General features: G+C 40.2%; 1 pseudogene; it reads left to right on the forward strand.

Annotated features, from left to right (window-relative positions):
• Positions 1-13,695: 13,695 nt before the first annotated feature.
• Positions 13,696-14,118, forward strand: LOC121011453 (sterol carrier protein 2-like; annotated as a pseudogene).
• The last annotated feature ends 2,219 nt before the right edge of the window (positions 14,119-16,337 follow it).

Consider the following 16,337-nt stretch of genomic DNA (forward strand, 5'->3'; position numbering starts at 1 on the left):
TACCACCATTCTGTGCTTTGGTCTATGACAGGCTGAGAAAGATGGAGGTGCCATTGCAAAGTGAAACCCTGAAACCCGTTTCAGGGAGGTGATTTTGAGGCCCAGAGAGATGAGAAGTCACTTAAGGAAGTGAGCCTGAGCCGGAACCCTCTTCCAGGAATAGATAGGTTATGCAGGGTTCATACTAACAGCACAACCGAGAAGAGCTATCCGCACCTGCTCTCCCCTCCATAAGACGGTCCTAATATCATGTCCCTTTTACACTAAGGAAAGTGATATTTGGAGAGGTGCCAGCTCAAATTTCACATCCTGAAGGAAGACCTTTTTTTCCCCTAATAGTGTTTACAAATCTGACAGAACAATAAACTTGAGGAAGTAAAAGAAGATGGGGGAAAAAATCTACCTCCGTTTCTACCCCACGTCCAAAGCTTGCCATCAAGGCTCTTCTCAGGAGGGCTCTGAGGGTTGGGGGTGGGTCTCACATTTAGATTTCTGCATTTGACGTTTGCTGGGCCTACTAGAAGGCCTGAGAGGCTTTGCTCCCGCGACTTTAAACGTGAGTGCCATTACCAAACCTGTGAATGAATTCAGGTCTTTTATAAATTCTATAATTAGCTTATGAATAGCACAATTACCTTGCAGTGTGGTTTGTGTGTTAAAAGTGTTAATTTGTTAATTTGGAACTTTTAAAATATGCTGTAATCTTTTTCATTCTGCAGAAGCAAAGCTGACACGTTGCCCTCCTCCGTTAAGAGGATAAGCCGCACAGAACATTTCAGTCAAAATGGGAGAAACAGGACTTTGCACCCTTCTATAAGTGATAATGATCGGTTTGTTCTTATCATCAAATAAATTAAAACTAGAGTCTTTCCTGATGTTCTAATACAACTTTATCCCTGACCTTTAATGGTACAAATTTCTGAACCTATGGCATTATGTTGATATCATGTAAGAAAATTGCTGTTTCCCACAAAAAACCAGACTAAACTTTCAACCTTTACGATCTTAAGGAGTTTTCCCCTTTAAATGGGTGTTGTATTTTTTATACCTCTCTCTCTGCCCCTCTCCTCCTTGTGCAAGAGCACATGCACACATGTGCACACACACACTCTCTCTCTCTAAAATAAATGTTATAAATAAATAAATAAATAAATAAATAAATAAATAAGTGATTTTGTCTCTGAATTGCCTTTTTGCACCTCCTTGGGCATTTCATACTTTAACAAATTTGGAGCTTCGAAAATTAGAATTGACCAGGACCTCTCTTGCATCCACACTGGATGCCCCCAAACATCCTACATTCCTACTTCATGGGGAAATAAAATATAATTATTTCAAAGCCTGGTGTCTCTTAGCAGCCTTATTTGCAAGTAAACTACTTTTCTAAAGGGTATGGTTGCATTGCTAAGGAGGAGTCAGTCAATCAAAACTGAATCCATCAGGCCCAAGAAGGGCCTTTTAAGCTGTTTGAGCTCAGGCCTTCTTTTGCAGCTCCTGGCGTGGATTTCTTGTAGCAATAGAAGTTCCCTTTCATCCCCTCCTTTGTGCTTTTTTTCTGACTCTGGTTTTGGTTCATAACCAAGCTTGCTCCCAGTTATATACACAGCCACTTTATTTCCCCAAGAGTGGCAGCATCATGGAGAAGTTTGTCTTTGAGGTCTGACTGTACGGTTCTTGTCTGGGGGCAGACAACAGTCAGGGGTCCCTGTATGTGACTGACCAGGGAAACTGGTTGCCTTTTTATGTATGTTTACAACATACACTTACTATGAAACTAATTTTCTAAATGCTTTTGTCTCTGGGGGCACATGAGTGGCTCAGTTGGTTAAGCATCCGACCCTTGATTTCAGCTCAGGTCATGATCTCATGATATCGAGCCCTGGGATCCTCTCTCTGCCCCTCTCCTGCTTGTGCAAGAGCACATACACACACGTGCACACATACACACTCTAAAATAAATGTTATGAATAAATAAATAAATAAGTGCTTTTGTCTCTGAATTGCCTTTCTGCACCTCCTTGGGCATTTCATACTTTAACAAATTTGGACCTTCAAAAATTACAATTGACCAGGACCTCTCTTGCATCTACCCTGGATGTCCCAAAGCATCCTACATTCCTACTTCATGGGGGAGGAGGCAGGGCGCAGGACCAAATTCTGCTTACCTGCCTTCCTCCTTAGACTTGCTGACATTCTCAACCACCCATCAGCAGACAGGAGCTTGTTTACTGAGATGGGAGCAAGTGGAGCATTTGCATTTCTGGGGTTTCTAGACTGGAAGCTCTATCTGGAAGCCTGCCCCACGTATCATCACAGATGAGGCATTTCCATTGCTCACTCAGCAGCAGAGAAAATGAACGCTCTCAAGGGGACCTTGCCAAAGATACCTCAGCCGGCCAAGAAATGGTAGAGTTGAAATTCAAGCCCAAGGCTTGAATGCCCGCTGATAGTTTGGCTGCAGGTTGTCCTTGGCCTCAGCTCCTCCACTTTTAATATCCCTGGGGCAAGAGAGTTAAAGGCACATTCCTACAGAGAAAAAAAAAACTAGAAGTAGCATCTCCCTCTAGTGGTGGCGGGGAAAGATTTCACTGAAGAGATTAATTAAAGGATGTTGGGTCAACAGTCAGACTCCCCTTAGCGACCAGTTTGTCCAGCCTGATATTACAGGTGGTGCAACTAAGGTACAGAAAACAGAAGGAACCAGGCCAATGTCACACAGTCTGGGGCAGTTAATTAAATAGAAAATGTGTTCTTGTGTCTTACTTAATGTCAGATAACATGCTCAGTGCTTGGGATACACTGGGGAGAAGGGCACAGTCTGTTATGGGCTGAATTGTGTCCTCCCAAAAGTCACATGTTGAGGTCCCAAACCTCAGTGACTCAGAACAGTATTTGGAGGTAAAGTCTTTAAAGGATAATTTAGTTAAAATAAGGCTGGTGTCCTTGTAAGTAGAAGAAACCCCAGGGTTGCACACACATAGAGGAAAGGCCATGTGACGATACAGTAAGAAGGCAATTAACTGCAAGCCAAGGAGAGAGGACTCAAAAGACACCAAGCCTGCCACCATCTTGATCTTAGACTTCTAGCCTCCAAAACTGTGAGAAAATAAATTTCTGTTGTTTAAACCACCCAGTGTATGGTCCTTTTTATGGCAACCCTAGCAAACTAACATGAGGAAACACGATAAATGAATGGTTATGAATAACTACAAATCAAACGTCCTGGAGCAATAGCACCAGGTACTATGTAATAGAAGGACTGACTCGGAAATGTCAGGGGAGATTGCCCACAGAGATACAAGTTTAGAAGCAAGGAAGTGGGTGGAAGAGGGTACTCCAAGTGGGGCACCACAGTAAGGGCAGAGACTCAAAGGTAAGAGAAAGCTTGTGTCTGAAGAACTGAGAGAAGGTAAAGCTGAGGGTAGGGACTGTGAGGTTGGGCTTTACAGGCCAAGGTAGGGAGTTCTGTTTTTTCCCTGAAAGCCCAGAGGATAAGGGGCCCTCTCAAAGTAGATATAGTGTAAACAATTCTGAAGTCAGCCTTTGGTGAGGAAGGGAGAGGACAGTTAGAAAGGTTAGTTGCAGTGGGTCCTAGTGTGATTTTGTTAGGCCAGGTTTTGTTAGGCTAGAAGGGTTTATCAGGATGGCAGAAATCAGTACATTTAAATGCAGCTGGGAAGAATCAAGCAGAGAGGGAGGTGTGGAAGATGTGACTGAGTGAGGGCTTAAAAGCCCTGAGAAGCAAGAAGGGGCACCTGGCATTCTGCAAATTACCTAGGGCCTCTGAGCTTTTCAGGGACCCACAAAAATCTTTGAGTGCTAAATGTAGAATTATTGCCTCCAAAATTGTTTTTAAACCATACCTAATCAAACTTATTGTTTAGTTAAATGACGGCACAACAGATTATTATGTCAACTTCCTTTATGGCAATATTTAATGTTCAAAAAAATGGTATTACATTTGAAAACAATTTGGGAGTTAGATTTTTCTTACCTTAAAATAAATTCCAAGTGGCACCTTAGTGCTCCTAAGGCGGGGACGCGGGGGGAGGGGAGGGGAGGGGGAAGCATTGCCAATCACAAATTAGACAAGTTACCTGCAGCTAAGTAATTAAATTCTCAAAAAAAGTATTTAAGATTTTTACAGCAAAAATATATATTTCATATAGGAAGTGAGTACATCTGAATATGTTTGGTGTGGTACATGGTGAATAAATAAAGACAGACTAGGGCCAAAGAAGATCTAAAAGTCACTGTGGGGTTAGGGTTAGGGTTAGGGTTAGGGTTAGGGTTAGGGTTATATGTCACAGGATCTGAGCCAGGTCCTGTGACATATAGGAGACTAATACTGAAGAGGAGGAAGTTTTCAAGGGATTTGGCACAGGAATATTGACAAGCCCCACTCTAATGGCTTTTTTGTTGTCTGTGAAGTAGAAGATGAGGTTGTCTCTTCTGCAAGCAGAAAGGGGGAGGCATGGTATGGGGCAAAGAAAGAGAAGCATGAAGTTTTTAAATTGCTGTTTCAGGGGTGCTTGGGTGGCTCTGTATGTTAAGTGTCTGACTTCAGCTCAGGGCATGATCTCACAGTTCATGAGTTCAAGCCCCACATGGCGCTTCACACTGACAGTGTGAATCCTGTGTGGGAATCTCTCTCCCTCTCTCTGCCCCCCTCCTACTCTCTCTCTCTCTCTCAAAATAAATAAACTTTTAAAAAAAAAGAAAAAGAAAGAAAGAAAGAAAGAAAGAAAGAAAGAAAGAAAGAAAGAAAGAAAGAAAGAAAGAAAGAAAGAAAAAATTATTGTTCCAGAGAGTGGAAGAAACTACCTGGAAAGTGTGGAGGACCCAGTTGAGGGTGGTCACCAAGAGTAAATGTTTGTGCCAATCTGCCTCATTGTGTGTCTCCTGAAACACAGTTTAGCAATCTGGAAGCAGGCACAGAGAGGGGCTTATTGGGTTCACCCAGGAGCGGGGTTCAACAGAAGGATAGGATGAAGGGTCAAAGTATGAGAGGAACTTAACATCTTTGAGTGCCTACATCATGCACACAGATACTTTTACATGCCCTACCTCAATCATAAGGATCATTATATCTGTCAGTATGCACTGGACTATAAGCAAGAGAAAAACTCAACAATGGCATACTTACCAGAGGGTATGGAGGAAAGTATGCCCAGGATTGGTTGGGAAGCTCCATGATATCAAGGACCCAGGCTCTTTTCTTCCCCATTCTGCCCCCTCCCCCAAGCAAGTTGAGTTTCATTGCAGGCTTGCACCTCATGTTTGAGCTGGCCACCCCAGCTCACAAAGCATACCTTCCTTCCATGACAGCACTTTCTACAAGAAAGGAGAAAATTATTTCCCAGAAAACTGGCCATCGTTTACCTACATCTCCTGGGCCAGAACTGAGGCAGGTACTTAAACCTAAACTAACACTGAATTGGAAGGCTTCAGTTAGCTTAGCTTTTTTTTTTTTTTTTTTCCAGTTTTATTTATTTAAGTAATCTCTACACCCCATGTAGGGCTCAAACTCATGACCCCAAGATCAAAAGTCTCCTGCTCTTCCAACTGAGCCAGCCAGGTGCCCCTAGGTTTGTTTTAAATTGTGACTCCTCCTGGGGCTTGGCGCATGCCAAATAAATAAAATTGGGATTCTGTTAGCAAGAAAAACAGAAGAATGGCTGTTAGGTAGGCTACCAACAGTGTCTGCCACAATCATCATCCTCCATTTTACAGTTGAAGAAACAGGTTCAGGGAGGTTATGTAAACTGATAAAGGTCATAGACCTAATAAGCAGTGGGTCCAGAATCTGAGCCCAGATCTTTCCAATATGCTGTGTCCTTTTAAGGTCTTGCTGAAGCCAAGACCAGTTTTCTTTGCATATAACAATGGTTCCTAACTAGGATTTGAGGACAGAAGGGGCCCCTAGAAGTAGTAAGTGGGAGTGAGGAGAGGAGGGAACCTCCTGGGTATTCACCTATTCCCAGGAACTTTACAAAACTCATATGTTCCTAATGAGACCACAGAAGCAGTTCCCCAAACTGAATATAATGTTAAGAAGCCAAAGATGGAGCACCTGGGTGGCTCAGTCGGATAGGGGTCCAACTCTTGATTTCAGCTCAGATCATGATCTCATGGTTGGTGAGTTCAAGCCCCTTTGCACTACAGTGCAAAGCCCACTTGGGGTTCTGTGTCTCTGTCTCTGTCTCTCTCTGTCTCTCTCTCTGGCCCTATCCTGCTTGCTCTCTATCCCTCTCAAAAATAAACAAACAAACAAACAAACAAACCTAAAAAAAAAAAAAATGAATCCAAACATAATCCAAGCAAGAATAATCAACAGATGCTAACTTGTGAAAGTGGCTATTCGTGCAATCTCAAAGTATTACCTTATAGACTACTTATTAATTAGAAAGGGGAAAGGGTATCTTAAAAATGGAGCAATCTAGTGAACACCACCTCTAACCAAGTGATCACATGAGCATCATCAATACTAAAATAAGCTGATAGCTATGTGTCCTTGGTGTGATGTCCTTAAGACATGTCACTCAAGTAACATCCCTGCCAAAAACAACTAACACAAATCTAATCATGAGGAGACAATCAGACAAACCAACTTATGGGATTGCCCACAAGTGACCCAGACTCTTCCAAAATGTCAATGTCATAAAAGACCTCTTATCATGTCATAAATGTCAAAAAACACTACAACTGTTCTAGTTTCGGGTACACCAAAGAGTCATAACAACTAAATACAACACATGACAGGGGCACCTGGGTGGCTCAGTTGGTTGAGCATCCAACTCTTGATTTTGGTTCAGGTCATGGTCTCACGGTTCATGGGTTCAAGCCCCATGTTGAGCTCTGTGCTGACCATGTAGAGCCTGCTTGGGATTCTCTCTCTCCCCCCCTTACTGCCTCTCCCCCACTTGTGCTCTCTCTCAAAATAAATAAATAAACTTAAAAAAAAGTCTAGGTATGGGAATGCAAGCTGGTGCAGCCACTCTGAAAACAGTATGGAGGTTCCTCAAAAAACTAAAAATAGAACTACCTATGACCCAGCAATTGCACTGCTAGGCATTTATCCATGGGATACAGATGTGCTGTTTCAAAGGGACACATGCACCCCCATGTTTATAGCAGCACTATCAACAATAGCCAAAGTATGAAAGGAGACCAAATGTCCATCGATGGATGAATGGATAAAGAAGATGTGGTGTGTGTGTACACACACACACACACACACACACACACACACACACACACACAAAGGAGTATTAGTCGGCAATCAAAAAGAATGAAATCTTGCCATTTGCAACTACATGGATGGAACTGGAGGGTGTTATGCTAAGTAAAATTAGTCAGAGAAAGACAAAAATCATATGACTTCACTCATATGAGTGAAAGAGACAAAACAGATGAACATAAGGGAAGGGAAACAAAAATAATATAAAAACAGGGAGGGGAACAAAACACAAGAGACTCATAAATATGGAGAACAAACTGAGGGTTGCTGGAGGGGTTGTGGGAGGGGGGATGGGCTAAATGGGTAAGGGGCATTAAGGAATCTACTCCTGAAATCATTGTTTCACTATATGCTAATTTGGATGTAAATTTAAAAAAATAAAAAATAAAATTTAAAAAATGTTTAAATACAACACAATATTTGACTGAATCATAACTTTTCCATTTAAAAAACAGCTATAAAGGTTAGCATTGAGGAAATTCAAATATTGACTGCATATTAGACAATCATACTACATTGACATTAAAATTCCTGTGTGTTGTATTTGTCCTGTGGTTTTGTAGGAGCGTGGTCTTGTTAGGAAGCTTCCGATGTATTTGGGACTAAAATGCCATGATGTCTGCAACTAAATCTCAAAGAATTTGTGTGTATTTGTGCGTGTGTATCTGTCTGAATATACACAAAGAGAGAGATAAACAGATAAAACAATAAAGCAAAATGTTAACAGCTGGTGACTCTAGATGAAGGATTTACAAGTGTTCATTAAGCTATGCTTAAATTTTCTTCTGCAGATTTGAAATTTTTTTTAAATGTTTTTTTAATTTTTTTTTTTAACATTTATTTATTTTTGAGACAGAGAGAGACAGAGCATGAACGGGGGGAGGGCCAGAGAGAGAGGGAGACACAGATCCAGGCTCTGAGCTGTCAGCACAGAGCCTGATGCGGGGCTGGAACTCACAGACCGTGAGATCGTGACCTGAGCGAAGTCAGACGCTCAACCGACTGAGCCACCCAGGCGCCCCTGAAAATTTTTGAAAGAAAAAAAATTTGGGAAAAACCCAAATGTAAAGTGCTTTAGTCAGAATTCATTTAGTTAAAAGGAGAGAAACTCTGGGGCACCTGGATGGCTCAGTCTGTTAGGCATCCTACTCTTAATTTTGGTTCATGATCTCATGGTTCATGAGTTTGAGTCCCACATCAGCCTCTGTGCTGACAGCAAAGCCTGCTTGGGATTCTCTGTCTCCCTCTCTCTCTCTGCCCCTCCCCTGCTCACTCTCTATCTCCCTCTCAAAATAAATAAATAAACATTAAGAAAAAAAGGAGAGAAACTCTGATAAAAGACCATAAGGAAGGCAAGCTGAGGGCAAAGCACAAGCTACCCTAGGTCCAGGCCTTTGAGGCTCTGGACCTAAGGGCCTCTTGTAGAATGTTTTTGCCCAAATGTATTTGGTTAGTAAACTCCCCCAGACATATATTGTCTCCCCCAGACATATATACAGTCGCTGGAGGAAACACAAGCCATCCCTAACGAAGGGGACACTGACCCTCTCTTACTGTTCCTTCTTCTAATTAATGTGAGGGTTTCTCCCTCATTCATTTCCTAGGTTAATGGCTATGATAATTGGAGCCCACTGTGGTTAGTCAGGATGGGAACTTTAAGGAATATTCCCAAACGGCTGTTAAAATTCCATTTGTTTCAGGAAATTCCCTGTCTTTTCCAGCCTGACATGGACAGCCTAATTCCACTAGTTGGTAGAAAACAAAGCAAAACAAAACAACACAAAAATCTGGCGTCTGTTCCTCTGTCCCTGCTGACAATGTTTAAAACCGGGAGGGGCGCCTGGGTGGCGCAGTCGGTTAAGCGTCCGGCTTCAGCCAGGTCACGATCTTGCGGTCCGTGAGTTCGAGCCCCGCGTCGGGCTCTGGGCTGATGGCTCAGAGCCTGGAGCCTGTTTCCGATTCTGTGTCTCCCTCTCTCTCTGCCCCTCGCCCGTTCATGCTCTGTCTCTCTCTGTCCCAAAAATAAATAAACGTTGAAAAAAAAAATAATTTAAAAACCGGGAATCCTCCTTCTCTGCCTTCTGCTGGCACCTTGCCTCTTCTGCCTTCCCCTCCCACTCCTGTTTCTGCACCACCTTGGATGCAGCCTACAAAACTGGCTTCTATACCATCCTCGGTGTCTCTGGCACCATTGGCTCCTACTCCCATCATCAATGTCAAAGAATGGAGAGCACCCCCTTGGACCGCCCACTTCAGATTCCCAGGTAAAAACTGACAATGGGGAACAACTGACTGACTTTTAAGTGGACACAGGTAGAACATATTTGGCATTTAAATTAAGTTTGTTGATTTAATTAAGATAGACATGTTTTTACAGTTATCAGCATTAAATATGGAACTTATTCTATCTAGGTTTGCTGAAGGTCACAAAAGCTCATGTTATCTCCGCTCCAATTTGTTAGCGAAAAGATGACTTAAGATAATGGTTAATTTTGCCTGTCTCAAAGTTTTCATGGGTAATTGTTAAGATAGCTTTCAAAGTCTTTGGTAATCTGAAACTTAAAAGTTTTGCTTGCCTGGTAAGTGGGACTGAATTCATTGGACATATAGGTCTTTTCCAAATAGAATGGAATGCTAAAATATTAATTATTCAATGTAGATTTGTGCTTTTGACTTCTTATTGCAGAGAAACTAAGGCTATTTGGGTCTGTTGGCAAACATGCTTTGCACTTAACTGGTTCATAAATTTGTCATCTAAAAAAATTCTGCTTTAACAGTTCACAATTGGTTACTACTTAGTTTTCACTGGAGACTAAGGTTCCTAAGAGTTAACATTCTGCTAAATGTAGTTAAGCCTGATGGAAATAAGGGAAACAACTCTGTATGTAAAAAAAAGTAGAAGATGTATAAGATATAGTAAATGGAAATATAATTTTGTTGAAAGTAAAAGAAAGTAATTTTGTCCTAAATGAGATTGGTTGTTTGAAGAGAAATGGCTTGGGACAAAATCTGAAGGCAAAGGAAAGTTGTAGAAGGTTCGTGAAAGGAAATCTTTGGAAAGGAATTTTATATGTGGTTAGAATGGACTAAGTGAAATTAATGGATTTTAAAAGTACACAGGTATTGAGGTGCCTGGGTGGCTCAGTTGGTTAAGCATCTGACTTTGGCTCAGGTCACGATCTCACAGTTTGTGGATTTGAGCCCAGCATCAGGCCCTGTGCTGACAGCTCAGAGCTTGGAGCCTGCTTCGGACTCTGTGTCTCCCTCTCTCTCTGCTCCTCCCCCACTCACACTCTGACTCTGACTCTGTCTCTCTCTCTCTCTCTCTCTCTCTCTCAAAAATAAATAAACATTAAAAAAATATTTTTTTAACTACACTGGTATAAGGTTAAAATTCTGCTTTTCTATATTCAAAAGACAAAGTTTTCTTGGATTGTTCTGCTCTTGATAAATATATATATTAAATTTTATATATAATATATATTTATATGATATATAAATAAATCTATAATTCTATATTATATATAATATATAATACATATAGTAAATATATGTATGCAAACGGTTTTTTCTCTTTCGTCTGCTGGGAAAATGAAAGGTTATGTTTTGTCTTTATCAGGTCTTTGACAACTTAAAGTTAAAACTTCTCAATGTTAAAGGACCTAAGTTTTGCTAACAACTATACAACCCTACACGTCTGTGTTTGAAATCTCTTATTGCCATCTTGGTTAAATAAATAATTTAAAGTTTTTAAGATTTGTAATGATCTATAATCCTATTTAGGATGTGCTTTATAACTTTCTAAGGTTTTAACAAACTTCCAAGATTTAAATTGTAAATGAAGTCTTTTTGACCAGTTAGGCCATTTTATTTGTTATGTTAAGTTACTCTGCAAACACTGTCAAACAAATAATGGTTAAGTTTAGGTTTTATTGCTTGGGTAAATGCTATAACTCTTCAAATATATACACAATTCCTAAAATTTTAATATGTTTTGGTGATAAGGTTGACACCTGATATTCTGATTATCAAAGTGTTATGTGTCACAGAAATAACCAAATTTCTTTGTCAATTCCATCAAAATGAACTCTCATCAGACTGTTAACCATGTCCACTTTTTAGTCTTTTGTCACTTATAGTTATTGTTCTGATGCTCTTACAAAACGTCTTTTATCTTCAAGATTTATAAAAAGGACTTTTAGGACAAATACAGGTATCTGAAATCTTTAACATTAATACTAAAATGGGTAAGAATTTCCAGAACCAAAAGACATCATTCAAACTGAACAAAAATTAGGAACATGGTACAAAATAAACTGAGGAAAATTACAGTTTTCATGACTCTTGTTTTAAACAATTGCTGGTTCTCTGTTTGCTCTTCCCGATTAAGGCAACTTTCTCCTAAGATATCCATGATATACAAAAAAAGGATAAGGTATTCATTGGGAAACAAACTGAAGCTTTTAACCTTTCTCTCTACCTGAACCCTCTGAAATTCAGACTCCCAGTAAGTGTTCTTTTTCATGGCAATTACAGTTATTTGCATGAGTTATATAAGAATCTGTTCTCTTTGTAACAGGACACCATTGGTTATTTTACTAGGCTTTGACTGGAAGGTCATATTTGAGAATCAAGCATAGACTCAGAAATAACCAAACAGCTTTAAGGAACTAAGGTTGACTTTATAAAGCATGAAGCCAACAAAGCCCGTTGGAAATGTTGGCCTTATGCCTTGCTTACAGAGTTCCCAGCAGCCTTACCAGGTGAGTAAAGAATGTCATTTCCTGGCAGGTGCAGGAACCTCAGGATATCTTGGGGACCTCTAGAAGAGGAACTTGCCCAACTCTCTAAGTATTGCAGGCACGTCTGATGGCAAGTATATGGCTGGCTTCTGGCCTGGAGAGGCCTAAAAGTTCAACCTAGAGATTCCTTACAAAAAGTTCTAGCAAAGCAAATTATAAAGGATTTATATGATCAGTCACTGTTCTTGCTGAGCTTATGTAATTAATTAGGTCAAGTTTATTAAAACTGGACTTGTTTTACAAGCAAATTAGTCTTGATTTGGCTATCTCTGGAAATGAGGATTATTACAAAAATTATGTTTCAATAATGCACCTTTATGGATGTTAAATTCTAGTTCTGATTGTCTTTACCTGTTTGTTGTTTGCCTAAGTTGAACAACGTGAGGTAAACTTCAGAAGAATTGTCACAATAGCACAGGTATGGACAATCTTCTTGTTATTTTGTGGGAATAATAACAGGACCCCATGGCCATATATATATATATACACACACACATATATATATGTATATATATATTTTAGTGGGATGGATTTCCCCAACAATTGTATATAAAAAGACTTTTCTCACTGTAAACCTATCAATAGATAAAAACTATAGCGCTTTATTAAATTATTCACTTGAGGCTGGGTTAATTCATCAATCTCTAAGTGAATATACAAACCATATCCTCCCTAAACCTGATTTGACAGTTACTAGAAACCTACCCCATAAAAACCCAGGAGTCCTGGGCGAAAGTCTAATACAGCAGGGGATTTAATTCCAAAATGGAAGGACCCCTACTGGGGTCATATTGTGTACTTCCACTGCAATAAAGTTAGAGGGGCATTCTTCATGAGCTCATATACCCAGAATAAAAACTGTACCTCCTTCACAGGAAACCTATGAGCCAACTAATGTGCTTTCTTATTCCTGAAACCTGTGGAAGACCTCAAGCTTCTCTTGTGATGGTTGAACCTTTCTTCTTCATTCTCCTTTTCCCAATTTATACTGATAATTCCTTCTTATAATGGGTCAATCAAAAGGATCACCAAAGACATTTGAATTACAAACCAAAAAGACCCATCTGATTCCTGCTGCCAGTTGCTACTCCCCTCTGAGGAGGAGGAGTAGTAGTAGTAGGGGTAGAAGTAGTAGAAGTACTCCCCTCTGAGAGGCTTCAAGCCTGACATCTAAAAGTCTCACTGGCAGTGCTGGCAGACACCGGGTTTGAAATCTGCTATAACCATTAACCTATAATTGCCTTGTTTCTATATTTCTTTATTGATTACTTATTTGCTTCCTGAACAGAGTCTATGATAGCTATACAAAACCTTTACACAGTTAAGGCCTTAAATGACTCTCAAAATAACATTATATTATTAAATACTAAAATAACTAAAATAAAATTAAACATTAAAATAAAAGCATGAAGCCAATAAAGCTCGTTGGAAATGGTGGCCTGATACCTTGCTTAGAGAGTTCCCAGCAGCCTTATCAGGTGTGTAAAGAATGTCATTTCCTGGCAGGTGCAGGAACCTCAGGATATCTTGGGGACCTCTAGAAGAGGAATTTGCTCTCTACATAGTTCTACAAAAGAGAATGGCATTAGATGTTTTAACTGCTGCACAAGGTGGAACTTGTGCTCTCATAAAAACAATGCTGGGTAGACGCTCTACAAGATGGGTTTTCCTGAAGCTGCCAGTTCTTTCAGAACTCATCAAATCGAGGCTGCTCCAACCAGCTCTGCATTTGATGGATTTAAGGCAAATCTTGTCTTTAAGGAGATTGAGAAGAAACTTGAAGACGAAGGGAACTTGAAGAAAACTGGTGGTTTTTTTGTCTTCAAGGTGAAGGATGGCCCTGGGGGTAAAGAAGCCACCTGGATGGTGGATGTGAAGAATGGCAAAGGTCAGTGCTTCCTAACTAGATTGTGACTGCACAATCACAATGGCTGACTCGACTTACTGGCTTTAACGCCTGGTAAAAGGAATCCTCAGTAGGCATTCTTTCAAGGCAAATTGAAAATCACTGACAACATGGGTCTGGCTATGGAGTTACAAAATCGTCAGCTTCAGTCAGGCAAAGCTAAGCTGTGAAGAACTCCCTTTGCCTATCTCTGAAAATTAAGATAAGGTATATAGATATATATCCATATATTTCATTATCAGAACTTAGATGGAAATCACACATTGGCAAATAATGTGAGATTTGTTTTTTTTTTTTAACGTTTATTTATTTTTGAGACAGGGAGAGACAGAGCATGAACGGGGGAGGGTCAGAGAGAGGGAGACACAGAATCTGAAGCAGGCTCCAGGCTCTGAGCTATCAGCACAGAGCCCGACACGGGGCTAGAACTCACGGACCGTGAGATCATGACCTGAGCGAAGTCGGACGCTCAACTGACTGAGCCACCCAGGCGCCCTGTGAGATTTGTTTTTAAATGGGTGTGACCTGGGGCTCCTGGGTGGCGCAGTCGGTTAAGCGTCCGACTTCAGCCAGGTCACGATCTCGCGGTCCGGGAGTTCGAGCCCCGCGTCGGGCTCTGGGCTGATGGCTCAGAGCCTGGAGCCTGTTTCCAATTCTGTGTCTCCCTCTCTCTCTGCCCCTCCCCCGTTCATGCTCTGTCTCTCTCTGTCCCAAAAATAAATAAACGTTGAAAAAAAAATTAAATAAATAAATAAATAAATAAATAAATAAATAAATGGGTGTGACCAATCCTATTTACCCTGAACTCTGGGTGAATAGAGCCTGCTAGTATATTACTGCTTGCTGAACTGCATACAACTGTGCATTACAAAGTTAATATGTTAATTAAGGTTTGGGGTAAAACTGAGTTTCAGAATAAAATTAGGAACAGCAAGACCTAAAAACAATGTAAACAACGCTCTCATTTTGCTTTAAAGAGCATTCTGCTGAAGACTGAATTTAAGTTTCCTTTGGGAGAACTAGGGAAGAAACCGAATACCACCACTAGGTGGCCAATAATTAGTGTTGTGCACTTAATGTCCTTAACCTATTTTCCATTAATAGTTTTTAAAATTCTGTACTGGGATGTTTAAAAAAACTTAAACTTTGCATTTCATGCTGTCAAAATGGTATTTTCTTCCCAAATCAAAATAATCTGATCAGAGCTGGGGGAAAATTTTTTTAGGTGAATACTGGCCTATTTAAAAAAAAAAAAAAATTTAAGATGAGTTTCCTTCTTGAAAAATCAGTGTATTTATCATAAAACGCTGTTGTTAAAAATAATTAAACAAATACAGTTTGCTTTGAGATGCATAGTTTTCAAAGTAAAAAAAAACAAAAACAAAAAAAAAAACAATGCTGTGTATACATTCCAGATTACCACACGAATATTTCTGAATTTCAAAGCAACATGAATGCTCAAATTGACACTTTTAAAAATCCCTCTCTTTCCTTTAATGATTGGTTAAACATCTAGACTGGAAAATTTTTGTCAACTACCAAGGACTTTTATTGGGGTTTCTTTCTTCTTACTCTAATTATGTTTTGCTGTTTTCTCCCATGTCTCTCCACCTGATGCTAAGACTCCCTCACTACAATAACTTCAAGCCAACAGATGATCTTTTCTACTCAAGGAGATTCATACTCATTGTCCACCTTGAATTCAGTTGCTTCAGCCTTTCATAACTCTCCTATACGTCCCCAGACTGACCAATGTTGACCCACAGGTAGGGACATCTCTATACCGCTATTTAGCAGGAAGAAGCTATAGAAGATGAGACCCTCCACCTTCAGCAACTTTAAAGATTTAAAAGTCAAAACTGATTAGGGGGGATCGGATAAGGGACCATAAGGCAAGTTGAGGGCAAAGCACAAGCTAGCACCCCCACTCCCAACCCCTAGGTGGGATACGTGTGATTCCTCAGGCACTCCTGGATGCCCAAGAACAAAGGAAAGGAAACAAATAGGAAACTGACAGAGATCACAGTCATGAGGGCATGAGTCTCCATCAGTTTACAAATATCTTAGTAAATTACAAGAAAAAGGCATTCATTTCAATAGCCTAATCTCCAGAAACCTATAGACTCTCGGTTTCCTGGAGCCCCTAATATCACCCTCCCCTCCATAGTGATGTGGAGAACAAAGGCAAGAAGGAAATGGCAGGGAAAATTAAATTTCTTTATAACTGCAGCCCATTGACAAATACTTGAGGCAAATACAGAGTATAACATTTCTCTAGGAACCCCCTACTGTCATAATGCTAATGCATTACTAGAGGGAAAACCACCTTAGTTTGACAATAGCAAGGTCTCCATTATTTTAAGAGTCCTCTTTAGTGTATCAAAGTCTT

Source organism: Herpailurus yagouaroundi, unplaced genomic scaffold (genome assembly GCF_014898765.1).
Source record: "Herpailurus yagouaroundi ecotype Mexico unplaced genomic scaffold, PumYag 29, whole genome shotgun sequence".
Lineage (NCBI taxonomy): Eukaryota > Metazoa > Chordata > Mammalia > Carnivora > Felidae > Herpailurus > Herpailurus yagouaroundi.